General features: G+C 38.5%; 1 pseudogene; it reads right to left on the bottom strand.

The window, feature by feature from the left end:
* Positions 1-2,999: 2,999 nt before the first annotated feature.
* Positions 3,000-8,496, bottom strand: LOC104256462 (bifunctional heparan sulfate N-deacetylase/N-sulfotransferase 4-like; annotated as a pseudogene).
* Positions 8,497-8,751: the final 255 nt, after the last annotated feature.

The raw sequence follows: 8,751 nt of genomic DNA on the forward strand, positions 1-8,751 counted from the left end.
AGGGTCTTCTCTACTTTCCTTTTTCTTTTTTCTCTTAGCTTTCTCCTTTTCTTTTTTCTGCCTCATGACCAACTAATCTTTACAAAATAGCCACAAGTGGAGTTAGCTTTTAAAAAAATTTTAAAACTGTTACTTTTACTAAATCATTTAATACACTAGCACTCCATTAGATAAATATATTTGGTAACACTAACCCTAACGCACATGAAGAATCAAACCACCTCCTGTGTCAGACTTGGGTTTGTATCTTCAGCAACGCTGCCTACCCTCAGACTGATAAATTACAAGCTAGACCCTAAGAAAACTGTCTTAAAATCATGAGGGGTGTGTGTATTTTCAGTCTTCCTGATGCCTTCAATTCCTGTCAGTCTTCTGAATCACATTGCCTGCCTTTTCTCCATAGCTGCAAGGGCTAAAAACTTAATAGCAGAAATTCATCTAATTACAGGACTTCACAACCATTGCAATCAAATCACGAGCACTGACCATGATGCTTCATTTCCTGACTTCTGCCAACACTTTAAGCAATTAATCAAGTAACATACTAAAATACATCAAGTTGTCAGGTAGAAACAGTGAGTAATTTTGAAATACACTAGAGAAGAAACAGCATCCCAATAATCTTACCAACACGCATACAAAGGCAATTGATTTTCCAGTGGTAGAAACAGAGACTCAGTTTTTGAAAGAGACCTCTTACGAGAATATACAAATAAAATGTGATTATCTCCAAATCTAAAATAAATGCAAAGGGAAAAAACCAAACCTGTTTGGAATTATTCTATGGTTGGATGTTCAGCGTGCAGTCTGATCCAAAATGTGCCAAACCCACAGGCTCTCAGCACATGCTGCGTGACTTACCGTTTCTTGTCACCTTTGGCAAGATAAGGAAGTCTGAAACATATAAATCAGATGGGAATGCCATTCGGACTGATGAACCAAGGTGTCTCTAGGATTCACCTCACCATTTCCTAGTTCTTTATAGAACTAGGGAGGTATTACAATTCCTTAAGAGCCTGCATTTTTTGTTTATTTTGTTTATTTTGTTTATAGAGACTTGCTATTCTACTTCAATTAGACAGCCTTATTAGGTTCAGCAGTCACAGAAAGATCTCTCAGTAACCAGAAATCAGCAAGATCATTACCCACTCTTTTAACTTCAACCCATCACTATTTCTAACTATTAGTTATCATGCATCAAAGCAATAAGTCTTCAGGATTGGTAAATCCTCACACCACTTAAACGAAGATGCTCTAGCACACTTCTGCTTAAACCTAATTAAAATTTTATTATTACAGAAAAATCATGTTGGCTCAATCTCAGTGAGCCAAACACAAATATCCCAAATGTGGAACATCTGCATATCCCAAATAAACACTGTTTGCTACCCTTGCACACATCTGCCAAAGTAGTTACCTGTACACTTTTGCTCTGGTTTCTGGTGGCTTCTAAGTCACAGCTCATGTAGTAGGGAAGATTATACAATATACTGTCAATATGCACACAAACCCCAGAAGTTAGGCCTTATAAAAGGGGAGATTCTCCTTGATGATTTACTATGATATCCTTTTCGTTTGTGAAGAATAAGCACCAGTGAAACCAAAATTTTTAAATTGCTTTTCAGGAAACAACCCCCCATATTTTAAAAATTGAAAAGATTGCTTTTAGCTTACAACCATCTCAACTTACAAGTTTATTTGCTTTTAATAAAATGCAAGCAAAACTCAATTTTTGTACCAATGAGAAATTAAGAGCCAAACCTCCAAACAGTGGAAGTTAAGCATCTACACATTTTTGAAGAACCTATTTGGAAGCCATCCAAACATTTAAGTCTCTGAAAAACCTTAAAATAGCTTCTTCATAATGGTCTGTCACAGTCTAAGTAACTCAGACAAAGTATTTTGACTTGCATGATTTAAATACATTTTTTGAATGTATGTTTACTACCTAAATATATTTTTTCAACACCTACTTCATTGATACAGAATGACTACTACTAATGATTCAGTCCCTAGAAATAAATAATGACGTTTCCTCTCATACTAATTGGCTAAACCAATGTAGTTGCCTGACTATGTTGAAGCAATGTGAAGACACATATCCATTTGCAAACAAATAACACAGGAGAAGGACAGTATAAATAACAATTATCATAGAAGGATAACAAGATATAAGGAAGCAGAACTTTTGAAAGAATAGATACAGTTCTAGAAATATTCAGAAATCAGATTCAGTATTCTTATACATAATCACCCATAAAATCCTACAATCAGATGACAAAGGAGGGACTGTACTATTCTTATTGGAAATTCTTGACAGAAGCCGTATCAACAAAATACACTGGAGGGAAGATCATCACGCAAAGACTTCTGGATTAACTGCCTGCTTCCTTTGCAAACACAGGATTCTGAACTTGCCATCTAGCCTCACTTCTTAGGATAATCCGAAGCTCACTTAGTAGATGACACCAGACCCCTATATACTGATACGAGTTCTGGTTCTTAGTCTTAAATTCATGTACTTCATTCTGATCTCCCGAATGTGAGGAGTGTGTTAATCTCTTATGAAGGCTTTTCCTAATATTAAACTAAGTGATGGTATTGTGAATGCTCAGCAGCCTATTCTCCCTAAAGATGAAAATCCAAAGTAAGCCAACATAATTAAGAATTAATTCCCTTTAAATCACAGCCTGAATTGTTCATTTCTGCTTCAGTCTCTGATCAATTATTTGTGGCATGAAATGATTTACAAGACACAGGGGCAAATTAATTTAGGTGACAAAAGTGATTCTGTCTCTCGTCAGAGATATTCCATCCTGTTTTAAACAATTTCATGTATTAATAAAAAGTTTTGGCCTGCTTACAAGGCACTATGTTATGACTTCGATATTTCTTCACACAGACACACAATGCCATTTTTATTTTATTACAACCACCCCTCTTTTCCTGCTCGAAGGGATTACTGTCAAAACTGTGTTTTAAAAGAATGCATTAACTCCTTAGGAATTCTCTGGAAGTCTTCCGTCTTCAGCTGCTGAAAAAGTGCTGGCTTCTTTCAAATACTTCACATCAAGACTGTGAATATAAATAAACTTCCAATTAATTAACATTGTTACTGCCCTTCAATGGAATAACTTAACCCAAACTTTGATTACTTCTTTTTACGGTGAATGAAAGATTGTGCTATTTAAGCAGCTGAATACACAAAGAAGGCTACACAATTATTCTAGAACGTTTTAACTTCTGAATACTACTTTCTAAATCTCTTGGTATGAGCTTCTGGATCCAGCAGTCAGAGGTCGTAACAGCTGCCAATGCTTTACTTTTCTTAAAAAGCTTGTTGCAAACAAAAGGAAAGGCTAAAAAGTACTAAGAAATAAGCCTTTTTGATAAAAAGCAAATAATAAAACCAAAATTTTTTTCATGATCAGCTACAAAGACTGAGCAAACAGAGACTAAAACTTGCCACACAGAACTCTGCAAACAAACTAGATGTTTTTAGGGATCTGCAATGAAAATAGGTTACAAATTACTAAATGGGTCAACTGCTCGGTTATCTCAGGTATTGATGACCTGCGTTTCTCCAGAACTAGCATCACAACAGCACTTACACCATAAAGCTGAATTTTAGGCCAACCATTTAAACAGACATCTACGCTTGAGTTTCCACTGTTGTCCCGAGCTGAGCCCAAAAAAGCGCATAGAAACACACACCGTTCGGAAAGGATGTTATTACCAGAAAGCTAACAGAAAAAAAAAGAATATTAAACTTTCATATTCTAAATCATGTTTTGTCCTCATCACTGAATTAATTTTCTTCACTTCAGCACGGGCATGTTTGATACGTTTCCCTCCCATCTGCAAAGACAAAAAAAAAAAAAAATTAACTGTTTAAGACAATTTCATATGATAAGACTTGAATAAAAGTGGAGGATGAAATCCCTAATCTACTTAAGTAAATGACAATCTTTCCACTGCCTGGGAGAGTTGGGGGGAGTGATCCTTATGCTCAGTGCCTACGGAGTCAGCATCTGGTGTCTCTGACAACAGCCTGTGGTTTCACCAGGAATGTTTTACTGGGAACTCTGCTAGTGTGGGAGGGGCAGCACAGTAGCATTGGATTCAGCCAGCTCTGGATGTTCACCCAGAAGCCCTATACATACAGCCCATTGTCTTAGAGAGAATTTCCTCATAATTCACTCTTAATAAGACGTCTGTTTTTAGTACTTTAAGCTGGATCAGAGAAAAAAGAAAAAGGATCTGCTAAAAATGCTTTATAAAATTATTTCAAAGCTGACAAGTCAACTCACAACAATTCATGTTAGAAGATAAAATACAGAATCACAGAATGGTTTGGGTTGGAGGAGATGCAAAGACCATCTAGTCCAACACCCCTGCCACAGGCAGGGACACCTTTCGCTATACTAGGTTGTTCAAATCCCCATCTGACCTGACCTTGAACACTTCCAACGATGGGGTGTCCACAACTTCTCTGGGCAACCTGTTCCAGTGTCTTAACACCCTCATCATAAAAAATTTCTTCATTATCCCCAAACAAAATCTTCCAGTTTAAAACCGTTGCCCCTTGTCCTGTCACTAAAGGCCCTGGTAAAAAGTCTTTCTCTATCTTTCTTATTTATAAGGCCCATTTGTATGTTGAAAAGCCACAATAAGGTCTACCCAAGGGCCTTCTCTTCTCCAGGCTAAATAACCCCAAATCTATCAGCCTTTCTTCATAGGAGAGGTGTTCAAGACCTCTGATCATCGTTGTGGCCCTCCTCTGGACCCACTCTAACAGGTCCATGTCTCTCTTGTACTGGGAACCCCAGAACTGGATGCAGTACTCCAGGTGGAGTCTCACAAGAGAGGAGTAGAGGGGGAGAATCACCTCCCTTGACCTGCTGGCCACGCTTCTTTTTATGCAGCTCAGGATACAATTGGCTTTCTGGACTGCAAGTGCATATTGCGGTCTCACGTCCAATTTCTCATCCACCACTATCCCCAAGTCCTCCTCTGCAGGGCTGCTCTCATCGCCCGTTCTGTAATGATATTGGGGATTGCCCCAATCCAAGTGTAGAACCTGGCACATATCATCTAATCTGGTCGAGATCTTAAAAATTATTGTAAACAGTCCTATACCCCCAAGAAAAATATCAAGGGATGTCTCCAAAGAACCCCAAAAATGAAACTCTACCTTAATGGGCAAGGCTGTATGTGAGATGTGCCTATCTGTGGTGTTGCATGGCACTGAAAGAGGAGAGTAAGTCTCAATAGTTACACTGATATTTTCCTTTAAATTATCCACTTTCCCAAGAGCTCATGCCTTAAAAAACCCAAGGTAGCTATAAGGTAGGAGAAGACCTTCTACTAGTCTGGACTCACAAATATACCTGATGCATGTTCTTAAAAGGATTATGTTGATTTATCTAGGTAAAAAATAACTGTGTCCTTCCCCTACCACCACCACACCTTCATGCTGTCTCTACAGCATTTTGTTTAATTCCTGCCATGCGTCATGGAAGAAACTGATCATCCACAGACATCATGAAAGAACTTCCCTCTCTGCTGTACAGCACTGAACATTGAAATAGCTAGTTGCATGAAAAGAACCATTATCAGCAAATATTCTAACAAAGAATGATGGAGTTGGTATTTTTCACATGAGTAATTCTTATACTTGTCCCATTGTCATCTGATTATGCCTGAGAAATGCCATTAGTCAATGGGACTTCTTGTGTGAATAAGGATAACTCTCATGAGAAGTTGAAGAATTAATTCCTGAATAGTTAATTTTAATACACAATGTGAGCATTTCAAATGGCCTATTTACACAATTTTAATCTGAATAAAATAGAAAATGTCACCTCGATGCTAATACAACATTCCTGTAAATTATGCACATTTTTAAAGCTAATGAAGCTGTCATTATCTTATTAAAATTTGGCATAGCAGTTATTTTTAAGTTATCACCATGACTTCTGAAATATTTTGCGGTTAAATGACTAATCCATTTGTATTACTTGTAGGCTGTACAAAAACTATTTTTTTTGTCGTGCCTATGAAGATGAATGATGGTATTATGTTTTATTACACATGTTCAATCACATTCAAAAATCTGTTTACCTTCATTTCCCACATCAATATGGATGGTTTCAATCCTGGTCCCGGTGAAATCAGAAACAAAATTTCAGTTGATTTCACTGGAAGCAGGTCTAAATAATGAATTTATGCTGCTGATAATAAGGATAAAGAATTATATTTACACTACGTTTTTCAGTAATTTACTGGTATATATGGAACAAAATAATCACAAAGAAATACACTGCTTTTAAGTTTAGATTTAACTAAGTAAACATAGGTCAGGCTTTAACTGGTATAAAGAGACATACCTTCATTTGAAGACTTATTCTTTTCCTCTTTATCTCAGTACACGTTTGCTGCATTTATAATCAGGAGTTCATAAACACAATGACAACGTGTATTGTTGCTGGGCACCATAATGAATGCAGTAAAAAGCAATCACCCTGGTAAAGCCTGGTAATTAAAATTACACGTGTTCACACAATTGCCCTCTTACCTGCACATCCCTGGCATTCATTCTTCTTCCCTCTGTCCCAACACAGATGCCACCCGTATCCATGGGAATGTACCTATCCAAGAACCAGGCGAGCCTTTTCTGTGACAGAAAGGAGATGACATCTACGAAGACTAGCTTGTGAAGCCAAAAGTTTTAATTGCTGCCAAACAAATTGTAGCATACAAAATACTTTGAGAAATTCCTCCTGGGAGCTGACTCAATGACTTTTTTCAAGCTAACAGGATTTATTCATGTGTGGAATGATTGAATTGGAATATTGTCCAGTCTTTACCAGCCAGTGGTCTCATTGCAATTTCAGAAGCTTTGGTAATACGAAGTAAAGGAGAGCGGTGGTTGACACAATAATCCTCAAGACCCAAGCTGTTATACAGATGCAATGGATATCCTTTTAACTGGGCATTGAGCAAATTGTTCTCATTGGCCTTAGGAAATTCAATCATACCAACACTGCAATCCAAGCAGTACCCACCCAAAATGTTTCTATGCTGTGCATCTGTATTTGTGTATTTTAAAATATTTTCATAAATAATTTGTTCATGTTTTCCCCTTCCTTTATCAATAAGAACTTGGAACATCAACTTTGCCCACTGCAATCTCCATGTTTCACTGAAATCACCTTGTTCTGGGATTGCAATTACGTCCTGCCCTAGCTGTGAATACTGTCTCTCCACTAATTGCAGGACAACAGCTTCAGTTCTGGCTATATCAACAGCTTTTCTGTTTTCTCCAGAAGCAGATGAGAAAGTAAAAGCTTGAGGTCTCCACATCTCATTCTGAGGACTGCCTTAGAAACTTATTTTTCTTGCTTATGTCCACTGAACAAACAGTAAGCAGAAACAGCCATACTTGCCATACAGAATAAAGTCAAGAGACCAACCAATCTTCAAAAACATCTAGGAAACCTGACCACAGAGTCCACAGTTCATGATTTGAACCTTATACATCTTGCCTTTTAACTGTGTGTAAGCTGGGGGAAAAAACCCACCATGTTTGGATGCAATCTTTCACAACACATGAAACTACTAAACTACTGCAATAAATAACCAATTACTGTTAAAGTGAATTGGATATGTCATACATACATGACAATTTTCAGTAACTTACATGTTAACTGTGCGTGGAACAACTAATCTGTAAACTCAGTTGTGATGTTGCAATTCATTTATCCATTATAGCGTCATGTAAATATCGCATACAACAAAAGAAGTTTCCCAACTTCCAATGGCAATGCCTGAAAAGAAAGAAAACCAAACAACAATATTTACTTCTCAACTGACATTAAAATGAAAAGATAATTTTGCCTGCATACTGAAATCAAAGAATAAGGGCTGAGAATACAAAATAGTCAAAAGGGAAATGCTGTAAGTGATGTTCATTTCCGTTAGATACCATGGCCAGCTAATTTTTGATAGATGGCCCCGTTCCACACACTGCAGGCAACAGGAGTCTTTCTATCTGCAGTAGAGTTCAGATCAGGCAGTCATGGGCACTGAGAACAAAATGCTGGCAAGGGTAAGGAGAGACCAGCCGCCGGGTTTTTCTATTCAGAAGTCATGGGGAAGAAATACAGTATCTCTGAAGAATGGCAGAGCAGTAAAGGCAAATGAGCTTTCATTACCATTATAGCACCAATAGCAACCACTCTCTGTTCCCTTCTAAGAGAGGAGGGCAGGCTGCAAGGATACCCAGAGTCCGTGCTGTCTGGACACAACCTCCAAGGCACTTCAGGGAGGAACGGAGGAACACTAAGTGTCAGCTGCATAATTTGGCCAGCCCCCTGCCCAAATGCTTTGTAGCAAAATAAGGACCAAAAAACTCAGCACTGCCAGTGGTCAAAACCAAAACCCATGCCTAACCTTGGGAAGTTTTGTCAGGAATTATCCACTTGCTTACGGCATGCCTCTGCCACCACCTTCCCAGGGGCTGTGCTTAGACCTTCCCACTCTAGACCACACTGAGGCACCTCAACACTCACAGAGGTTTCCTGCCTCAAGTAAATCCTCAGGAGCCAGGTCTGGTTTCCCCGCCAGGGTCTCTTCCCAGCACTCCTAGCAGTGCCAGGACCTGTTCCTTGCCTGGCAGGGTGACTCCCTGCTGCCTTCATCCCTCCGTAGTTGTACCAGGCACGGTGTGGCCAGCCCAGAAAGGGAGAG

This window comes from Gavia stellata, chromosome 19, assembly GCF_030936135.1.
Source record: "Gavia stellata isolate bGavSte3 chromosome 19, bGavSte3.hap2, whole genome shotgun sequence".
Taxonomy (NCBI): domain Eukaryota; kingdom Metazoa; phylum Chordata; class Aves; order Gaviiformes; family Gaviidae; genus Gavia; species Gavia stellata.